Source organism: Phocoena sinus, chromosome 1 (assembly GCF_008692025.1).
Source record: "Phocoena sinus isolate mPhoSin1 chromosome 1, mPhoSin1.pri, whole genome shotgun sequence".
Taxonomy (NCBI): Eukaryota; Metazoa; Chordata; class Mammalia; order Artiodactyla; family Phocoenidae; genus Phocoena; species Phocoena sinus.
The window spans coordinates 123295331-123318663 of record NC_045763.1 but is presented as its reverse complement, the minus strand read 5'-3'; the positions used below and the strand labels follow the sequence as shown (position 1 = coordinate 123318663).

General features: G+C 44.7%; 1 long non-coding RNA gene across 3 annotated transcripts in view; it reads right to left on the bottom strand.

Moving 5' to 3' along the window:
* LOC116748361 overlaps nucleotides 1-23333 on the bottom strand; it is a 98907-nt gene that overhangs the window by 51188 nt on the left and 24386 nt on the right. For 2 of the 3 annotated variants that reach the window (XR_004348270.1, XR_004348268.1), the window contains exon 4: nucleotides 6276-6463. The exons of the other annotated variant lie outside the window; for it this stretch is intronic. This is a non-coding gene — a long non-coding RNA (uncharacterized LOC116748361). The remainder of the gene's footprint in view (nucleotides 1-6275; nucleotides 6464-23333) is intronic. 3 annotated transcript variants of the gene reach the window in all.

Here is a 23333-nt window from a genome sequence, read left to right as displayed (position 1 = left end):
ACTCTCTCCCAGCGGACCACTGTAGTCTCTCGCTCAGCTGCTCTGCCATGGTCCCTTGTGGCCCTGGGCTCCTCTCATCGTCCCAGACTTGGGGGGTCCTCTTTGGAACCGCAGCAATGTTGGAGCTACCAACACTGACCGGGCTGAGGTTCTCAAGGGCTCTGTTCCCAACTGTCTGCTTTCCATTCCTGGCTTCTTAGGAAGCAATAAAATGGGAGACACACTTGCACCTGCCCCAAATACTCACCTTGCTGCAAACAATGGCTTCTGGTGATTTAGGTTCCACGCTCTCAGTGGGGCCGGGCAGAGGTTCCCACAGCCCTGTAATTATACTTTTTGTTCCAAAGGAATCTGAGGCAACTCTTTTGAACTGTCTAAAACAGGCTGGTGTATTTATGTGTAAGCAAGCCAGCCAGCCAGCGAGAGCAAGCCCACCTACCCGGGAGGGTCGAGGGCTCGATCACATGAATTCATCCAGGAGCCTGGCAGCACTCAAGGCAGGGGAGCCATCAATAAAACATCAAAGGCCAGCGCCATTAGAGGAAGCAAAGCAGGATATTTTATTCATGACTGTATTTTGAAGGGGCTTGCTCATGACTCACAAATTATTCATGAGCTTCTATTTTTACATGCAAATTACAAGGGTGTTTAAAGGGGCAGAACTGCTACACCCTACCTTTGGTACCCCTCTGGGCTATTTTGGGGAAAGACTGTCCCATTCCAGGTACAGAGCCTCTTTCCTTTGAGAGTTCTGTCCCACAGCACGGTCATCACTGTTCCCTCCCGAGGGCCTCTCCTGGCCAATCAGAAGGTAGGCCAAGCACCCGCCTCTCAGGCCCGCGTTTCTGCCACTCATTGTACCAACAGCTCAGCTCCTAGTCAGTCAGAACCAGAGGCTGGCTGCTGCCACAAGGGGCATCAGTGATCACCTCCTGCAGTGTTGAACTCAGTGTAGGATCTGGAGATGGATTCTGAATCTCCCAGCGTGCTTGTTTAAGGTGCAGATTCCAGGGCCTCTCTGACTTTCCAAATCAGGCTTCTATAATGGGGTCTACGGATCATCATTCTAAATAAGTTACCCCAAGTGTTTCTTATGCAGAGTGCAATTCAAGAAGCACTGAGCGAGTCCAGAGGTTGTCCAACTTTAGCATCTAACAGAGTCACCTAGATGACTTGTTAAGACACATAGCCAAGTCCCAGCCCCAAAGTTTCTGATTCAGTAGGTCTAGGGCAGGCCCTGAGAATTTGAATTTCCAAAAAGCTCCCAGGTGATGCTGATGCTGCTGGTCTGGGGACCACACCTGGAGAACCACTGACCTCCCGAAGACTGTTGAGGCCTGGGTTTGACAAAGGCCACACATGTGGGTAAAAGAAGAGTCTTACCCAGAAGGTCCCCAATCCCCAGGCCTGTAGGCCACTCTAGACTACTGCCTCCCATCACATCCTATAAGCCTTTCCCACTTTTGAATGTGTTCCCAGGGCCTTCTGCCTTGCTAGAATATGCCCAGAGCAGTGAGATAATTTAAATATCATGACAGCTCTAAGAAAAATTCGCAAAGTCCTTCTCTTCAATCCCTCATCCTAGAATTCGTCACATAGATTTCAGAGGCATCTGCTTTACAGAGTACCCTGCCTGCGTTTCTTGACCCAGCAAACACCAATTAAGCACTTACTACGTATGCAACATGATGGGAAAATAGAGTTGCTGCCCTCAAAGAACACAGAACACAGGGACTCACAGAACACAGCACCCAGGTTCAAATACAAACAGGTAATTTTAATTTATTGTGGTTATGGGAAACAGTGGTGTTTAGGGGAACACTGAGAGGGGCACCGTATTCCAGCCTGGGTTGTGAGGCAGAGGCAACACTTACATCCTTCCAGAGCTGGGTCTGGAAGGATGTAAGGAGTCAGCCTGTCAAGAGGAGTGAGGAGAAGGGAAGATCAGCTTAAACAAAGGCACAAAGATGAGAAACAGCATTGGTCCAGGGGCAGCTGAGGTGGGCTTCTGCAAGTCTTCAGTTTGTGTGACAGCATCTTTGACATTTTAGAATGATTCATCCAGTACTTGGAGAAGATGCAGTAGAGAGTGAAGAGGTGGGAGAAGCTGGAAGTGGGGAGCTTCCTCAGCTTTTATGAGATGAGCCAGAAAGGAGAAGAAGGTGGAGCCATGAGCCTGTGACGCTGCATGAACGTGACCTTGACCATCAGCCCCCAGAGGATCAGTGCTCCAGCTGGGAGAGAGTAAGGGCTGGGGCTGGCAGACAGGCGGTTGGCAAGGTTTCTGACGAGACCCTGCAGCTGGACTTCGGGAAGCCAGGGTCCTCACTGGCTTTCAGGAGGGTCCTGCAGACTCAACCACTCACGGGCTTCTTCCACCTCCTGCTTCCCAGTGTCCAGACTAAATCCATTCTTCAGGTCCAGCTTAACCATATCCTTTCCCAAGAACACTTCCCTGCTCTCCCATTTAAATGTAAATTTCCTCTCCTGTCCTAGGAGCTCTGGGAGCATTTGATCTCTGCCCCTTTTATAGTTTATAAGATTACGTTGTGTACTTGTCATTTCCTCAACTAGACCAGGGCTCTTGAGGGCAGAGGTCATAGTTTATTCATTTTCAAATCAGACACATAGCACCTGGCATAATGTCTAGCACACAGCTGGGTCTCAAAAGATGTTGAAGAGATGAAGGAATGAGTTGAATAAATAATTGAATGAAATTATTTCCCAGGGTGGCCTCATTCCCAGGAAGCAGGCCGGCTACCACGCGGTTGGAATGAAGAGCCAGGAGGAGCTAACTGGTGATCACTGGGTGTTACTCACAGATAACCAGCCTCAGTAAAGGATGGGGCCCTTTCAGAACCTCCCACAGGCCAAAACTCCGAATGAGTGATGCAAAGCCATCCAGCCAGAACACCCAGCACCCAAGCAACAGACAAGGGTCGCAGAGCCCCAGATCCATCAGAAGCTGACAGATCACTCTGTGAATGCTCTACAGATAATTAGCTGTGTGCACTGGGGACTGAAGGCACTTTGGGAAAATAATTATAAGGTCAAGGACTCAGCCAAAGCAAAGTCAAAATGAAATCATATGGACTGCTGAGGTCCAGAAAAAAGATGCTCTGGGCTTTGAAATCCCATCAAAATAATTAGGAAAGGAAGGTGAGGCTGAGAAGGGGGATGAGAGAAGAGGAGAAAAGTCAGATGCCTGCCCCTGATTCATTGGAGAATCACAGACCCAACCTGCCAGACGGCCTTCTAGCTCTGCCTTATCATGCAGCTGAGGGTGGCGGGTGTGCAAAGGGTAGGGAGGGTTACCCTGTGGGCACCACTTTTCTTTCTTCACATATGTACAAAAGCTCACTCACCCCGGTCTCTCTCCTCCTTGAGGCAGATCTGAAGGGAGAGTTTCAAAGGAAAAGTTTAAAATCACGATGCCCTGCTCTGGAGTTGCTGGGAACAGGGAACCACTCCAATTATTCACTCACAAGATCAGGGAGTCATGTTTAAAGCAGTGATCGTGTGCCCAGGTCGGCTCCGGGCTAAGAAGAGGTGGGTAAAAACGGTCAGACTCCTCCTAGGCATCAACAGCTTATCCTGGGGCTTGGGGAGAAAACCAAGGCTCATCTGTGCAAAGAGAATTTAGAAACAAAAGACTCACTAAAAGCAGATCTGCTTTCTATTATCACCATTGCCGCAGCTAAACAATATCTGTGATAGAATATTCCTCCCCACAGGCAAAGATGGCTCCTACCCATATGCCACTGATGTTAAGATAAAGATTCCCAAGAAAGGGGAGGTTAAGGTAGGTTAGAGTACATGAGAAGACTTCTCAGGTGAACAGAGTTTGAGGTTGAGCCTTGATGGGTGGGAAGAATTTGAATAGTGAGGGATAAGTATATGGATTCCAGTCAAGATTCCACAGCTGTGTCTACGGCATTGAGGAGCATCCCCCACGCCCCACAAAGACTTCCTATTGGTTGTTGATCAACGATTTGGTGGAGGAGTGACCTCTGATTGGGGCTTGGTGCCCTGGAGCTCCTTGTTGGACTTTAAAGGAGCAGGGAGGAGCTTGTCTCTTGCAAGCAGGGTCTGTGGTGTGCCTGAGGCATATGAGAGGGTGAAGGCAACATTCTTGGAAGAGAAATGAGGTATACTAGAAGCTTTGATTGGGGTCCCAGGGCACTGAAATGAAAAGAGAAGGTATTTTTCAGAAACAGAAAAGGGAATAGACAGCAGAATTTATTTCCTGGATTCCACAAAGCAGGTAACAAAAATTGAGCTCTCAAGAGAATCAGTCCTCCAAGCTCCAGGGTGAGGCCTCTGTTTTGGGGACAGGCTCAGACACAGCATCACTTCTCAGCAGGGGGTACTGAGAGGCGCCTCCAAGTATCTGAAGGGCTGTCAGGAAGAAGAGGGATGAGTCTAAGTGTATGGCTTCAGAGACAGAATTAGGCTCAGTGGGTAGAAATTATGGGGAGGCAAATTTCAACCCAGCATTAGCCTGATGTTTTCTTGCCATTAAAAATGTCCCCCGGGCTTCCCTGATGGCGCAGTGGTTGAGAGTCCGCCTGCCGATGCAGGGGACGCGGGTTCGTGCCCTGGTCCGGGGAGGATCCCACGTGCCGCGGAGCGGCTGGGCCCGTGGGCCATGGCCGCTGAGCCTGTGCGTCCGGAGCCTGTGCTCCGCAACGGGAGAGGCTACAACACTGAGAGGCCCGCGTACCGCAAAAAAAAAAAAAAAAATGTCCCCCAGTAGGGTCCACTGCTTGAGAGGTGGCCAGCCCCCAGTCACTGCAGGCAATCAAAAAGTAGCTGGCCAATCACTCATTGGAGGACTGTAGGATGCCTTGGCGAATAGTGTAGCATTGAGCATGGGTCTTGATAACCACCAGAAGGGGCCTCTTTAAGCCTGAGATTCCGTGATTTTGAGTCACTTCTTTGGCCAAGCTCTTGGATTTAAATCATGATACCCAATATTCGGACTCACCCAAACCAATGTGGAATAGCAGTGACCATCCCCAGGGACACGCCCTCCCTGTTAGCCCAGCAGAGCCCAGCCAAGCATCACTGGAGGGGGACAGAAGAACCATTTGCTCTCCTGTTTATGAACAGTCAGGGTTAGTAAAAAGAACTCTGGCCTAGGAACCAGGAGACCTAGGTTTTGCTCTTAAACCTGTCACTAACTAGCTGTGGAAACTTGGGCGAATCTCTTCTCGGGGCCTTGCTCTCCTTATCTATCAAATGAAGGTTATTCAGAGTAGTCCTCAGATTCTCCCCAGCTCAAAGCAAATCTCTTATACTCTTCACACCTAACTGAGAAAATAGAAGCAACCAGCTAAGAATCACCTCGCCTTCCCACCTACCTTCCTTTGAAGCCACACCCCCTGCTTCTCCTCCTTTGTTCAGATGGGAAAGTATCTTCACCCCTCTCTAATGTCAACTTTTCTACTTGTGCGCTGGACCTTGCATCTACTGGAGAACTTTGGTCCTGAAATTAATCTCTCACTGTCCTGCATCAACAACTTTCCCCTCCCTAGTAGATTAGTCCCATCAGCACACACACATGCTAAAATAGCTACAAAATACATCCTGTGGACCCTGTTCAGACTCCAGTTTAAAGAAATCTACTTCATATAAACATTTTTGGGACAATCAGGGAAAAGTGAACTCCTACTAAATGTTTGCTAATATTAAGAAATTTCTTTTTAATTTTTAGGTGTGATAGTGGTATTATGATTGTGGTTTTCTGAAGTGCTTTCCTTTAAAAAAATCCAGGGGGTGGGAGGAGTAGGCGGGGCTATGAATGAAACAAGATTGGATATGCATTGATCACTGTTGACACTGAGGATACATGACGGTTCGTTACACTCTTTTCTCTACTTTTATATAAGTCTGAAATTTTCCAGAATAAAAATTATAAATAATGAACAAGTAAATAAGGCACAAGGCTCTCAGCAGATTTCACACCACATCATGGTAGATTCTTCCCAGGGTTCCAGCTTCCTGGCAGGGAGGAGAGGTAGGTGAGCTCTGCAGATAAGAGGACTCATCCCCCAAAGGCCAGTCCAGCAGGCAGAGAAACAGAGGGGATGAGTCTCAGGCTCCAGGTCTACAGCCCTGAGATCGCAGAATTCACCAGACCACCAACAGGAGGAACAGTCAGGTCTGGTGGTGAGATGTCCAAACCAGGAGACCTCAGTTAGCCAGCCCAGCTCTCAACACACCTGGTGGCCCAGGATAACTCCCATTTATCCAGTGTTTTATGGCTTACTTACAGTATTCTTCTCATGCCTTTTCTCATTTCATCCTCACCATCCCTTTGAGGTTGCTCTCATTCTCCTCTTTGTTGATGAGGAAGCAGACTTAGAGTGGAAAAGTGACTTGTCCAAGGCAGACCTAGGACTTGAACCCAAGTCTTTCCTGTGAAGGTCATGTTCTTCCCCTGTCTCCTCATGGTGAATTCCTTGAGGATAGAAACTATTTTTACATTTTTACAATTTACATTTTTTTTTACATTTTTAATCTTTGAGTCCCACGCGCAAGAATCATTCTGGGGGCATCATAAGATTTCAGTAAATTTTCTGAATGAATGAATGAATGGGTGTGAGCTGTGCCTCATGTTCCTTGTAGATACCTCTTCTCTCAGACAAGTGTTTATCACAGCCTTGTGTCACAGGTATAAACGCGTATGTCTGCTATCTCCCCGAGTGGATTGTAAATTCCTCGGTAGCCAGAAGGGGCCTTCCACGTTTCTGTGGCTCCTATCAGACACGGGTCAAGAGGCAGTCTGGGTAAAACGGTTGGGAAAAGAGGCACAATGATTCCTTGGCATGGTAGTAATAATTATCTCCATAAGAACACAGTACATTTGTTATTTTCTCACTCGATGAAAGATTACAGTTTTGTTATCACAGAATAAATAGAGCCGTAATTTATTATTCACATACTGATTTCTTAAACTGTTGACATATATCACTCTTCTGACTTTTATAAATTATTGCCTCTTCATCATTAAAAAGTCAAATTGGGATGCTGGCAACCATAACCCCTCTCCATCTCTCCACTGGCTACACTCACCTCAGGGTCAAACACTGGGCAATTGGGAACCATTCTCCATGGAGTAGCATTAGAATTCGCAGAGCCCGTCAGCGGGTTGGCAGAGGCTAAATGGATATCCAAATTCACTGAGAATTCTAAGTGCCATGGCTCTGGCAAAAGGCAAGTGTTGGCACTCTCGGGCACACTCTGAACAGAATCGATTGGTTAGCAGGAAGTGGGGAGGGAGGGCTGGGGAAATGCAAGGTTTAATTTCCTACCCTGGCACCCTGCCAGCTGGATATAACGGCAGCTGCTAATATATTTCAAACAGCCAGTTTCATGCAACGCTGGTGGTGTAAAAGCTGGGTTTTTGTCAAACCCTGGGAAGCTAAAATGGTGAAGTGTGAGTGAAAGCCTACGGCTGGCATGGGCCAGGTGGGCACGTTCACAGGCCTTGACCCCAGCAGCTCCAGCTGGGAGCAGCTCTTCACCAGCCCTGGACCAAGGTCCTCCCGCCTGCAGGGAAGTGTCAGAGTGTCTGCCAGGAGCGGCATGTCACCCAAACTACCATGCATTTTGAGTCAGCCTTGAAAATTCCTAGGGATTTCGGAAACAAAAAGACATCAAGAGGGCTCAGATCCAGATAGGCACAGAGCAATCAGGGTTTTTAATAAGCAACGACCTGTCTGTGCAACTCTGACCTTCGCACATCTGTGGTATCTTTTCTGTAGGTGGCCCCTCCAGGACTTGGTTGATTTGATTGAGACGCTGACCAAACAGACTGAGCTGACATCTAGCCACATCATTCTAAGGCACTCCTATCCCTCCTCCTCCAAGAATCTGGGGGAAATGGACACCTAAACTCCCTTAATACCTCTGAGGAAAGAACCTATGGTGAGATGGAGTCAAGGTCAATGGAGAATCCCTCAAATTAGCATCTAACTCTGGCGCTTTGAGGAAACTGTGCCAGGTTCCTGGGGAGAGAAGGGCTGCGATTCAAAGTGATGCAAATGAAGCTTTGCAGCCCTTAGGCACCGAGAGCTCTGCGGACGCTGAAGAAAAGAGGATATGCTCCTACTCTCACCTCCCTTGGTAAGGAAGAGAACAGTAGCAAGAGAGGCCATTCAGGGAACAGAAGATGCAGTCGTTGCTATAGGCCTTCCTCCAACCCAACCCCAGCCTCAGCGCTGCTCATGGCCAATCCTAACTGAATTGTCAAGGAACCAGGATCCACTGCAATCCATATTAAAAGGCCTCTCCAGGTTTTAGTTCTGGGTGTCTTGGCTTCAGCAAAGAAGACACAACTGCAATGTGGAAAACACACAATGGGGGCACCGCCTGGTACAGTCCAGTAGCCCTGGACCCATGCATTAACAAGGGCCCCTCAAATGCTCCAGGAACTAAATCAGACAGTTGTTGAAATGCACCCTGGGTACTCAATCCCATTACAACATCGCTCATATGCCCAAAAGCTCCATCTCCAAAATAATGAAAGCAACCTTTGTGGGACCACATGGGATCACACCCATGGCTCCACTCCAGGGTCCTCATCCCCGACTCTGGGCTCTCAGGGCACTATCCCTAGACCTGAATGCAAAGCATGCTGGGCCTACATTTTCTTGGGGAGAGAGTTCATTGCTTTCAGCAGATTTTCCATGGTAATGTGTCCGTAAAAGTTATAAATTACTGATCTGTAGGCGGAAACTGGTTGGTTTACAAACAGGCCCAAGGGTCTGGCAGCCTTTCCCAAGTATGGATTGATGCTGTGACCTTAAATATGGAGGATAAACAAATTAGGAGTTCCCCAGATTTTTACTGCCTGTATAATTTATCGAAACTACTAAACCTAATCTTCTCATGAGAAGTTCCCAGGGTTTGTTTCTTGGCCAGTTTATTACAAGGCTGGTGGCTTCACATTTAAATTGCAAATAGCTCTTTTGTGTGGACATTTCATTTGGTCTTCAAAAGCCCATGGTATTTTTCCACGTTTCTGGTGGAGTTAATGGCTCCCATCCAGAAGCCAGTTCATATACTCAAAATACAATAGATGTTTAGTAACTAATTTGAATGAATGAATGAATTTGAAGATAGATTTCCTACTGCACTGTGAAAACACACATTGAAATGTCTCCAATTATAATGTTTAAAAGCTTTGTTTTTTTTAGATTACTCATATTCATTATTTATTCATTCATTCCACAAATATTAGTCCAATACCTCATTTAACCTGACTGAAAACACCATGACAACAGGAAGCCCAGAACTATGTCAGTCAGTGAGAGTCCTTTTTTTCGGCCACGCCGTGCAGCTTATGGGATCTTAGTTCCCCGACCAGGGATCGAACTTGAGGCCCCGGCAGTGAGAGTGCGAGTCCTAACCACGGACCGCCAGAGAATTCCCTATAGCTATGTCATATTCAATTTTGCATCTCTAATATCTTCTGGTAATATGAAATGCACAACAAGTATTCATTGGGTGAACACAGGAATTCTAGATGTCTTTTTTTTCAAGAAGTGCCAAACACATTCAAGTTAAGAATCTGATTTATGTGCCCACTTCTGAAATGAGAGTAAAACATTGACAAAGAGGAAGCGTTGGTGGGCCTTTGGATACTCATAGCATAGAGACTTGAAAAATTGTAGCAACCCATTCATTTGTTACTTCAACACATATTCATTAAGCACCCATCACTATGAACACACCAAGGATACAGAGGTGAGCCTGATCTCTGCCAGATGACACATAATTTCAACAAGTCTGAATTGAGTGTGGGAGAAGATAGGGGAGATTAACAGCCATGACTGAGGGAGGTGGTAAGGGGAGCCTGGCCAAGTCCTGGAAACAGTTTCTCTAAGGCACGACATGTAACTGAGATTTAAAAACGAAAGGGACTGAGGGCCAGGCAAAGGGGCAGAACTGGACACACCTGGGAAAACTCTAGCTCTGGCCTGAAAAATCCTCCACCCTCAGCTCTTCAGACAATGAAGACACCTGGGAGTCAAATATCACCTCCACCCTTGGGTCTATTGAAGGCCTAGGAGTAGTTTGAAAGGAAGAGATAAAACACCCTGATCTGATTTCACCTCTACCTGCCTCTCTCTTTCTTTCTCAACAATACGATCCACGGTGAATGGTGAACGCTGAGACTGGACTCGACAGGGGGAATTTTTCTTTGAAGAGGGAAAAGCATGTGTGAGGCCTGAAGATAAGAGATAACTGGTCCATTAGAGGAACTGAAAGAAGCTCAGTAAGGGAAGGCTGGGGATGAGGCTGGAGAAGCAGGCAGGGGAAAGCCTGCACAGACCTTTGATCCACGCAACGGACTTGTCCCAAATTCTTAGAACAAAGGGGCTGGACTTAAGCAGGGATGTGACATCACTCATATTTGTACTTTTAAAATATCTCCCTGGCTGCAGAGATTCCATCAGGAAGCACTTGTGCAGCTGAGTAATGACAGTGACCCAGGCTGGGTGGTGGCAAATGTAAAGAAGTAGATGAATTCAGGAAATATTTAGGAGAGAAACTCCAAAGAGGCTAACGATTCTTAGAGCATTTATTGAGCTCTTGCTATATGACAGGCATGAAGTCTCTTATTTAATTCTCCTAACAACCCCCTTGGATTGTTTCTATCACGATCTCCATTTCTAAAGAAGAAACTGAGACATCAAGTGGAGCAAATTGCCAAAGACAACCCATTTTGTAAATGGCAGAGCTGAGATTCAGGCTCGGCGCTCAAGCTCCCATCCTCCTACCTTTCCCTCTTAATCCTTATGCCCTATCATTCAGGTGTCTGGCTTGGGCAACAGGGAGAATGGTGGTGCCATTTATGGAGGTGGAAAACACAGAAGGATTCGTGTGGGAAGAAAGTTATGAGTTCAGTTCTCAACGTGCTTGTGGGACATCCAAATGGAAATGAGTGGTGGGTAGGCTGGAACTCAGGAAATAGGTTTGGGAGTAGGTAGGGTAAACATATAGATGGAGAGTTACCAGCACATAGGCAACGATTACACTTCACAGGCTTCCTGTCTGAGAATGATGCTGAGTTTGGGAGCAGACTCAATGCCTTCAAAATGCAGAGGGAGTGGGAAGATGACAATAGTTACGAGCCCAGTTGGGTCAGGGCCCTGGGACCTCCAGCAATGTCTCTTAGAAGCCTCATCCGTCTCTGCCCACGGTCATACCCAACAGCCACTCAAAGGGCGTGTTGTCAGGCCCCGGGCACTTTGGAACCTCAGCCTTCCCCAGGCAGCCTTTTGGTGCCTGCTTCATGACAATGCCGCAGGAGCTGCCTTAATACTGATTAACTCCTCCTTAAAAAAAGTCACGTTTCCACACTGCCTGCCAAACGGTAACAGACAGATAATGTACTGTGTCATTAGCACATCCCTCTCTATTTAAAAACCTCCAGAGAAGCAAGCAGATGAGACTTGGAGTTAGCTCAGCGGTGGGGATTATTGCTTGGCTAATTATAAACAGCATTCTCAGAACTCCAGAAGACACGAAGTGGGGCACAGCCCCTGCCTGCCCTGAGGAACCAGTAGAAACTATTGAAACATGCCAATTCAACACTCAACACAGGGGAAGTTAAGAGGGGACAAGACACCTTGGCACAACTGTGGACACAGAAATAGAACTTCATCCTGACACAGTGTGTCAGCCAGCCCCCAGTAATCTTCACCTGGTGTTTGGGCCTTCTGTGTCTGGCCCTGTGATTCAGAGCTGGCCTTGTGTGCCCAGTAGAATACAGCAGAAGTGTATTATTTTCAAGGCTCTAGTGTTCTTTATCTATAATAAATGACATCGCAGATTCCACTTTGGTCTCTTGGATTGCTCACTCAGACACCACGTTGTGAAGACACTCAAGCAGCCTTGTGGAGAGGCCCATGTGGTCTGGAATTCACACCCCCTGCCAACATCCAGTCAGCACCAACCTGCCAGCCATGTAAGTATGACAATTTGAAGTTGAATGTTCCAGCTTCGGTCAAGCCTTCAGATGATGCAGCCTCAGCTGACATCTGACTGGAACCTTATAAAAGACCACGAAGCCAGAACCACCCAACAAAGCTATTCCCAAATTCCGAACCAAAAGTAACTGGAAGAGATAATAGATGATTATCGTTGTTTCAAGCCACTGAGTTTTTGTGTGATTTGTTACATTAGCTAATACAGTTGATTAAAAGACTGGGCCCAGGATAGGGAAAGAATTAATATCAACTAAGCTCCCATTATGCCTCATAATGGGACTCATATACATGATCTCATTTAATCCTCACAACATCCCAATGAGGTAGATATCAGCTTATTTTATAGATGAAGAAAACCATGGTACCAGGAATTCCCTGGTGTGCCAGTGCTTAGGACTCCATGTTTCCATTGCAGGGGGCACAGGTTCCATCCCTGGTTGGGGACCTAAGATCCCACAAGCCATGCGGTATGGCCAAAAAAAAAAAAAAACCAAGGCACCAAGTATACAAGATTGCAAAGCCTGCCCAGTCCCACAACTAGGAAATCCAGAACCGGGGTTTGAATCATGCCCTGCCTGCCTTCAAAGCTTCAGCTATTTCTCTCACCATGTTCTTATGTCCTTGAAACTAAGCAGCCCCAGACTCTGGTTCTAGCTCTGCTACTGAATAGCTCAGTAATTTGGAGAAACTTCTCATTCTCCCTAGGCTCATTGTCTCTCCTGTAAAGTGGGAGAATTAGTCTTTAGCCTCTGAGGTCTCAGTTAGCACTAATATTCTTTTACCCTGTGGCCCCATCTCACTATATCTACCTTCCTTCTAGGACAGGTTGTTCTCAAAGACTTCCCTCTGGCTGTTACCCATCTCCTTGAGGAATTGGCTTCAATTGTAGCAAGAGGGTCTTAGGTTAGCCTTAAGAAATCCTTGGGAGTTCTAAGGAACTCAAGTTTCCAAGAAAACATAAGAAACTTCTTTCCCTGGAGGCTTATCAAAACAATGTTAATAACTATCTGTCTAGGAGCTCTTAGGCTCGCTGAACAAATTAGAAAGAAATGAAGCTAAGTTTGAAAGAAACCAGGTGATGAGCTCTTAGTCATTTCTATCTTGCACATAGCATCTCAAGGAGAATTTGTGGCATGAATAAATGAATAATGGGCCTTTTCCCTTGTGTCAAGGGGAAATGAGCTGTGTGACATGGGCAAGTCATTTAACCATTCTGAGCCTCAATTTCCTTATCTGTAGATAGTAACTGACTCAAAATGATTACAATAATTATAAAACACAATAATGCATATCAAGCCCTTAGCAGAATCTCTGGAAGATAGAATATGCTCAGTAACATATATACAATGGAATATTACTCAGCCATTATAACGAATGAAATAACGGGAATTCCCTGGAGGTCCAGTGGTTAGGACTCTGTGCTTCCACTGCAGGGGGCACAGGTTCCATCCCTGGTTGGGGAACTAAGATCCCGTAAGCCATGCGGTGAAGCCAAAAGAAAAAAAAGAATGAAATAATGCTGTTTGTAGCAACATGAATGGACCTGGAGCTAATCATACTAAGTGAAGTCAGTCAGGCAGAGAAAGACAGATATCATATGATATTGCTTATATGCGGAATCTTTTAAAAAAAAAAGATACAAATGAACTTATTTACAAAACAGACACAGACTCACAGATTTAGAGAACAAACTCATGGTTACTGGTTACTGGGGGGAAGGGATGGGCGGAGGGATAGATCGGGAGTTTGGGATTGACGTTGTACACACTGCTATATTTAAAATAGATAACCAACAAGGATCTACTGTATAGCACAGAGAACTCTGTCCAATATTCTATAATAACCTAAATGGGAAAATAATTTGAATAAGGATAGACACATGTATATGTATAACTGAATCACTTTGCTGTACACCTGAACCGAACACAACATTGTTCATCAACTATACTCCAATATAAAATTAAAATTAAAATAAAAGAATGACTATATTGATTCAACAGAGATGAAGGACACTTCATTACTCTCATTGACAGTTGGAATGTGGGTTCCTTCTGTTTCTGTGAACCCTTGAAAAGCTCTGGCATCTGTGGAAGGGGAGTGAATTTTGGAAGGAGAAGGCCAGATGGTAGACTCAGCAATGCCTCTCACCACCCTCCAGTTGCTTAATATTTGCCTTGGCAGCACCTCTCCACTGGGGCTCTCCAGCTCCAGCCCTCACTTTTGCCATGCTCACCCCCAGAATCCACCAGTGCATTTAAGTGCCACCCACTCCTGGCCCAAGTTTGGGAACTATCTGCTTTACCAGCCCTGTTAGGAACCTGACTCCTGATTGGTGGTCACTTCAGGACTTTCCATTCATAAAAGGAACTTTCAACTTCACCAACTGTAGCGTGGCAGCCACCTACATACATCTCCCAGGGGAACTCCAAGAAGGAACTGCTCAGCCGCTTCCCTGTTGCCTGTCTCCAGATCAGACCACCTACACCCACCTAGCCAGAAGACTGATTCCTGCAGCTCAGTCCATTCAAAGAATTTTCCAAGATTTTAGATCCAGTATGGGTCTCTAGGAGGCAGACCCATAAGTGGTACTAATTCCATTCTGACTCTGAGGATGTCTTAAATGCTTTCTTATCACTCACCCAGCACAGGAAAGTGATCTTGGAGAAAGGACGTTAACGTTATCAAGAGTATGTAATCCAAAAAGAGATCTGTCAGGCTTCATCAGGGGCTGCCGATGGCGTAACTCAGTTAAAACCTCTCGTTTCATTAGTGGGAGGAGACCGTAATTACATCTTGAAGCCCATAAGTAAAGGGTCGTAATAGTTAAATAAGTGAGGAGGGCTCCAGAACATTCAATAATGCAATCAGGTTAGGCCCAGGGAAAAAATATAATCATTGGATCAAAGATGACCCTTGTTTTTCATTAGTCCTCACTAAGATTGCCAGTGGAGATGATTTGTTTTCCATTCATTTCATTTGGCTCTAAAGTGTATGCTATTTCCTTCAATATTCCCCCATCAAAAAATACCAGGAACCTCAACAAAGTTAATAAAAACAAACCACAACAAGCAGCCTCACTGTAAGCCAGAAATCTCATGTCTAATTTAGAGATAAGGAAACCAACTCAAAGTTGACATGACCAGAGATGGATTCAAGTCACTTTCAGATCTATTATATTGTCCTTTACCATTTACAAAGCTTGGTCACCTGCACTGTCTAATTTATCCTCACGACAGCATTTATGCCCATTTTCCAGGTGTAGAGAACAAACTTGGAGATGTTTGATTCGACATTTGCTGAGCAACTACTCCCTACTAGACAATGTGTCAGGTGTGGGGAGGCAATCAGTCACACAGACGCGTTGCCCGTGGTCATAGACCCATTAAGTGGCAGGGCTGGGACTTTCAGCCTTGTTCTTCCACCTCATGATCTGGGTCTGACGGTGACCTTAAAGCTGGACCAACAGAATCAGCCCCTCTGACTAGGGTAAAGATGTAGGGTGTTTGTCCCCCAGCTAGGTACACATTTGTCGTCCTGTAACTCAGATCCTCTGTTTTGAAAAGGTCCATCTTAAACCGTTTAAGTGAAATCAGTTTTAAAATAAGAGATTTATTCTTTCTTTTTTTGCTCATAAAATAGGAGATTTATTCTTTCTTTTTTTGCTCATAAGAAGGATGAGAAGCCTAGAGAGACAGATGAGAATGTTCTAAAAGAAAATGAAAAAGTCCCATCGTGTGAGTATCAGGACTTTGCAGTGTCCTGCATAACAAAGTTATCTGCCTTCCCTTGTAAATGGTTTTTGGTGTCTGGAATGTTCTGGTCCAGGGACCAATATTTCTTTATAAAGAATAGTTCAAGACAATAAAAACTATGACTTGTCACCAGTCATTCTGTTATATATATGGAATTATCTCCTATGGGTTTGTCTTGTTTACTAGACCAGAAGTTCGTCAGGGAAGCAATTGTGCCTAGCCTAGTGCCTGAAAATTTGTAGCTCAGTCAATATTCATTAAACTTAAATCATCTCTACAGAGACATCTGTGTGTTTTAGGTGTGCTTCAATTATAGAATAGTGTTAAGAAATTAAGTTTTCTACATGGAAGAGAGTTCTCCCAGTAACCGGGAAGTTTTTCTTTATGCACCAAAACTTTCCACTCAAAACTTTCCTTAATGTCCTCAGGTGGGATTACCATCCCTTCCTCTCTGCTTCTACTCATTGTATTTTTACCCTTATTATTACGCTGTGTCACAGTGATTGGTTTACACCGGAGACACCTCATACACAGATTTAATTTATAGTCTGACAGCTATGACTCTTCTGTATTAATGTCTCTCCCAGTCAACTGTGAGCCCCCTGTGTCCTGTGTCTGCTTCCTTTTCATGGGGTCTGACACAAAGTATATAAAGGCAGAGAGGATGGAAGAAAGGAAGGAAAGAAGAAGGAAGGGAGGGAGGGAGGGAAGAAAGAAGGAAGGGAAGAAGTCATCTGAACGTACTGTAGAACAAACAGGATAGGGCAGAATCACCAAGCCAAGATCCAGAAAAAGATAGAAATATGAAGAAGTGAGACCACCACCTTTCCCTTGGGGATATTTGATACTTGCAGAGGAGTTTAAAGTCTCCAGGCAGTAATGAGACAAAATTTGATAGAGAGGGCCTCATAAACCCCTCCTACTTTTGTTTGGAACTTCGAAGAGCTGTGACGATGAAACCCAGGTGGACCAGCCCTTATAGTGACTATGGCTCAGCTTCCAATCATCTCAACCCCTGAAACTGGATGAAGATGCTCCCTGGTTGCTCAGGCCCCCTGGTGCCTCAGAGAAGCAAATGAACATCCTCACTGGAGGCAGAGAACAAAAATGAAGTCAGATAAAGGCATTTTCAGACAAAACTGAGAGTTTGTCACAAGCAGACCTACATTAAAGGAAACCTTAACGTGAGTGTTTTAAGTAGAAGAAAAATTATCCCTGGAACAACACAGATGTAGGAAGAAATGAAGAGGACAGAAAAGGGAAAATATGTGTGTAATATTGGCTATATAAACCAATAAAAAATGCATCTTATGGAGCTTAAAATACATATGTTAAAATATGTAACAACAATGTCATATGTCAGAAGGGGATACATAGAGTTTAAGTGCCTGAGATCTTTGGATTTTCTGAGAAAAGGCCCCAAATACCAATTAATCGTGGACTATGATGAGTCAAGGATGCACATTATAGTCTCTTAGGTAACCAACAAAGGGACAATAAGACTGTATAACTTTTTTTTTTTTTTTTTTTTCCGGTACGCGGGCCTCTCACTGCTGTGGCCTCTCCCGTTGCGGAGCGCAAGCTCCGGACGCGCAGGCTCAGCGGCCATGGCTCACGGGCCCAGCCGCTCCGCGGCATGTGGGATCTTCGCGGACCGGGGCACGAACCCGTGTCCCCCGCATCGGCAGGCGGACTCTCAACCACTGCGCCACCAGGGAAGCCCAAGAGTGTATAACTTTGAAGCCAATAAAATAGGGAAATGAATTTTAAAACTGAATCTAAAAGAAGAGAAAAGGAAAAAAAGGAACTTGAAGCAGAGGAGATGAAGAAACCCAAATACATCAGTGATTACATTAAACGTAAGTAGATTCAATGCTCTGATTAAAAGGCATGATTATCAACCTGGATATAAAAACAAAACACAGCCATATACTCTTTACATGAGACACGTGTAAAAGAGAAGGAAACAGAGAGGTTGATAGTAAAATAAAAGAGAAAGATATGCCATACAAATGCTAACTCAGAGAAAGCTGGTGAGCTCTATCACAGAGTTTAAGGCAAAAAGCATTACTAGAGATTAAGAGGATACTTCATTATGATAAAAAGCTCAATTCACCAGAAAGGCATAACACTATAAAATTTTTATGTACTTAATAATTTAGTCTCAAAATAAATGAAGCAAAACCTGACTGAACTGCTAAAGGAACAAACAAATCTATAAAAACAGGGGGGAGATTTAAATATAACTCTCAGAAATTGAGAGAACAAGCAGATAGAAATCAGTAAGGATACAGAAAATTGGAACAACATGTGTTAACAAACCAAACCTAATTAACATATTTAGAACACTGCACCCAGCAACTGCAAATTACACATTCTTTTCAAACACACTCAGAACACTTAAAAAAATTAGCCATATGCTGAGCCAGAAAGCAAGTCTCAACATACTTCAAAGGATAGAAATCAAGCTGAGCATCTTTAACCACAATGCAATTAAGCCAGGTATCAATAACAAAAAGATTACTAGAAGCATCTGTATGTTCAGAAATTAAGAACTACACCAGCTAAATAACTAATGAGGAAATCACAATGAAAATTACAGTTTAAATAACAGTAAAAATACTACATATTGAAACTTGGATTCAACTAAAATTACTGATGTATTAGAAAAGAAGCTGAAAATCAATGAATTCTCAATCATGTTATACAATTGCAATTTTTCCCCTCAAAAGGCCTCCCTCTGTCTAATCCCCTGAGCCAGACCCTAGGCCCGCTGAATGGGTTAACCTCTCTCCAGGGCTGGATCCACCATTTCCTGAATCCCACTTCTTTTTCTTTCTTAGCTTAGGCCTTCATTTAGATGTAGTGCATTCTCAAACAATTTTCTGAGGAAACATGCATGGGAGATAATATTCCCCAGTTCTTACAAGTGTAAAAGTTATTCTACCCTCATATTTGACTATTAACTTCTCCAGGTATAGGCCTTCAGGTTAAAATTTTTTCCTCTCAGAACATTTCCTGAAGACATTTCTCGATGAACTACCAACATCCAATGTTGCTGATGAGAATGTTAATGCCAGGCTGCTTCTTATTACCTTGTGTGCATTCTGTTTTTGTTTGTTTGTTTTCTCTTTGGAAGCTTTTAGGAGCATACTTGAGTTTTGAGTTTCACAATGATATATCAAGATTTGGGTCATTTTGCATTGATTGTGTTGGAAATATGATGGACTATTTCAATGTGGACACTTTGCTCTTTGACTCTAGGAATTTGCTTCTATTATTTCTTTGACAATCTTCTCACCCCAATTTTATCTGCTTTCCTTTTGTAGGACTCATTATTAGTCAGATGTTGAACTTCCTGTATTGATCTGCCATGTAGATCATTTAAGTTCTGTAAAGATAATTCCCATTTTTTGTTTTTGTTTCTTTGTTCGTTTGCCTGAGTTGAGGGAATACATACATGCCTTGATGCTAGGCGTTCAGTGTGGGGAGTGAGGGAGAGGTCATCTGTTCCATACAGTTTCAATTACTTCCTCTCTGTAGCCCCACATACCACCGCCCTGCCCCCAATTATATATGATGTCTTTGTTCCAGTGCCTGTTGGTATCTAAGTTTTCTTCTTCATTGTAGTTCCTCCTTTCCTCTACTTCACCAGGTACCACTCTTTCACCTATTTTCTACCTTCCTAAAAGTTTTGAAATTGTTCATTCTCTTCACTGTATAGAGATTACAATTTTTTTGAGATTTTACTAATACTTTAAGGGGTCTTGGGGGAGAGAAGATAAATCTATGTACTCAGTTTATCTTTACTTGGAAGCTCAGCTTCTATTTCCTTACCTGTTTACTACTATAAGGCAGTAAACAAAGAGCCACCACATAATTTTTCATCTCTAATTTTTTTTTTTTTTTTTTTTTTTGCGGTATGCGGGCCTCTCACTGTCGTGGCCTCTCCTGTTGCGGAGCACAGGCTCCAGACGCGCAGGCTCAGCGGCCATGGCTCACGGGCCCAGCCGCTCCGCGGCATGTGGGATCTTCCCGGACCAGGGCACGAACCCGTGTCCCCTGCATCGGCAGGCAGACGCTCAACCTCTGCGCCACCAGGGAAGCCCTCATCTCTAATTTTCGTGACTAATACAAACATCATCACTTAAACGTTTGTTGAATTGAATAGAATTGCCTACTGCATATTATGCATGTTCAGTCACCCTAAGATTATTGCCAAATCCTTAAGAAAACCTATAAAGATATGTCTAAAATAAGCTGTCTCCAAACTAAAGTCAGGATAAAATTTCTCACAAATTCCAGTGCCTTGATGAGGACCACATAGGTGAATAATTTAAATCTGGATCATCCCTCAGAAATCTGGGACTCAGGGTTAACCTACTACTCTGTTGAATCTCCAGCATTTAATACCGTGTGTTCTACTTACAAGAAACCCTGTTAGTGTTGCTTTTTTTTCTTGATGATAAGTGAAGTTAGAAGAAATGTCACCTATCTCAATCCTGAGAATATCAGACATTTTCCAAGTTGAAAGCAAGAACCACTTCTTCTCTCAGAGCGAATAACTGCTGAGCATTGTCCCAGATGTTGCTGCTTTTATTTTGAGTTGGTAAAGCCTCGGGATTTTGATCAATGAATTAGGAGGTTTTCCCTTTAATCAATGACTTAGAATCTGCCTGGTGGCTGATGAAAGAGTTTAATTCACAGAGGACTGATTTTCTAGGTATTTACAAGGAAGCAGTCATTCAACTCCCAGAAAGAATGACAGCTCATTTTTCTCCCTTTGTCTGAGCTGGTCAGTAACCTGGGAGAACCAGAGAGCAGCCCAGATTGAAAGGTCAGGCTGGCAGTGTGTACTTAACTCCGGGAGAATACAGAAGGTAAATCTTTGAATGTCCTGAGACACTAAAAGCCCAGTGGAAATACAAATAAAGTCACGTGGGTCCAAATCTGAATCTTTTGGCAGGGTCTCTCTGGTACTGATGTTCCATGGCAGAGTGGAAAAAGCAAGGGCTTTGGAGTTACACAGATTCATCTGACTCTTTTACTTTCCAACCTGGGTTTTGGGGGAATTTCTCGACCTCTCTGAGCTTCACCGTCCTTATTTATAAGATTATTGGAGAAAATTAAATGAGAATGTGAATGTTAAAGAGCATATCCAGTGGCCAGTACATAGCAGTTGCTCAAGAAATGCTAGCTCTACTTTTCCCTTTATACCTCAGGAAAGAGAGCCATGGAGCCTCCCTATGAAGCTATCCCTTTTTTTTTTGCGGTATGCGGGCCTCTCACTGTTGCAGCCTCTCCCGTTGCGGAGCACAGGCTCCGGACGCCTAGGCTCAGCGGCCATGGCTCACGGGCCCAGCCGCTCCGCGGCATGTGGGATCCTCCCCGGACCGGGGCACAAACCCGCGTCCCCTGCATCGGCAGGCGGACTCTCAACCACTGCACCACCAGGGAAGCCCAAGCTATCCCTTGATAGTTGACCTGCTCGTGGATCACCCCTCTGCTCAGGTGATGGGAACTGGTACCCTTTAGGTAGATTTGATTCTGCTTCTCCATTTTAAGGCACCCCTCCCACTCCTCTTCCTCATGTTCTTCTCCCTGTTTTCTCCTTCCTTCTTTTCCCCTTTCCCTCCCCTTCCCCACTAAGTCTCATGTCATGTAATAAGAAAGGACATGGAAGGCAGGCCCAGTGTAGAGTCAAGAGTGGGGAGTAAAAAGGGAAGGGAGAGAAGAGAATGATCACACCACCGCTTTTGTCCCAACAGGTTTTTTTTTCCCCTCTTACCTTAGGCTCTCTCATCTATGTCTTTTATTTCAATTTTCATTCGAGGTTGATGGTTTCTAATTCTCCATCTCCATCCCAGATATCTCTTCTCTAGAACTGCATATCCAGTAGCAATTCAGTGCCTCCACTTCTGTGTCCATATGCTCTTCAAGATCAATACTTTTTAAGCTTAACTCATCATTCTCCCACCTGCCTGGTTTGCCCCACAACACACTTATCCTCCGGGACAATCCATTTTAGGTAGTAGCACTGCTGTCCTCCCAACTGTCCAAAGCAGAAGCTAAGGAAACATCCTTGAAATGTCTTCTCCGTCAATTACTGCCTGCATCAGTCATCAGACTTGCCTAAGTTCACCTCATCTGGACCCCTATTATTCACATGTTAAGCCTCCTGTATCTGCTCTCCAAATATCATTTTTCCCTCATGATTTCTGTCTCTTTGTATTTTCGATCTGTGCATTAAGATATTTCTTTCACTTGCACTTCTAGGCATTAATATTGTTTACAGGGACTCCCCTGGTGGCGCAGTGGTTAAGAATCTGTCTGCCAATGCAGAGGACACATGTTCGATCCCTGGTCCAGGAAGATCCCACATGCCGCGGAGCAACTAAGCCCACGTGCCACAACTACTGAGCCTGCGCTCTAGAGCCTGCGAACCACAACTACTGAGCCTGCGTGCTGCAACTACTGAAGCCCACGTGCCTAGAGCCTGTGCTCTGCGACAAGAGAAGCCACTGCAATAAGAAGCCCACGCACTGCAAGGAAGAGTAGCCCCCACTCACCACAACTAGAGAAAGTCCGCGCGCAGCAACGAAGATCCAAAGCAGCCAAAAAAGAAATTTTTTTTTAATATATTGTTTACAACAGTGATCATCCCCTCCTTAACTTTTAAATTAAAAACTCAGAGCTATTGTTTGGTTTTGTTCCTTTTTTTCCTGGTTCCAGGAGATCTTTTTTATTTTTAAGGTTGTATGACTCCCCTTAAGTACTTGTATTATTTTTTAAGTAAGATCAAATATCTCCTCTAGTAGTTTTATTCCAAAGGAGTTACCTCTCTGAGCATTTTGCTTATTATTGCTCTCTGTGGCTGTTGAGAACCCCCTGGGTTCACTGCCTTTTCCTCTGTGAGCACTTGGCTTGTTCTGTCTTGAACAAGCTATCAAGAATGGCAATGAACTCAGAAGCACTGGAAAGCACAGCAGCCTCTGACCCAGTTGCCAGGTTGTCTCTCCCCTGCTGAAACCTCTGGATAAATATCTCCGCAATCCATCTCCTAGGCAACAAAGACCACAGCTCTCAGAGATGGAGGAACCCAGTCCATGCTGCAGTTCTACCTCAGCTCCTTGAGAGCAGGTAGACCAGCAGGTGCTCCTAGGACCACATGGGGCTGGCACTGACCTTCTATGGGCAGTAGATCTATCTCCATGGCTTGAGCTCCCTGTAATATAGCTCTACATTTTGCCTCATGGCTTTTCCCCTATCTATCTCCAAGCTCCTCTCTTGCCCAGAAGGCTGAACACTACTCCCAGAACACTACACCTAGTTGGATTGCAACTAGGGCAGAAAGGCAATAGGACACTAGCTCTAGCCCCCATCTTCCCAGAATTCCCTCTTCCTCTCTCCCATCCATTGTCATGCACCTAGACCAGGTGCCATCATCTCTTGCCTGATCTACTGCCTCCTAAATGTTTCCACTCCTGCCTTCATACAATCCATTCTCCGCACAACACCTCATTAACTCTTTAACAAACAAAAATCTGTTCATCTTAATTTGCCTACTTTAAGTCTTTCA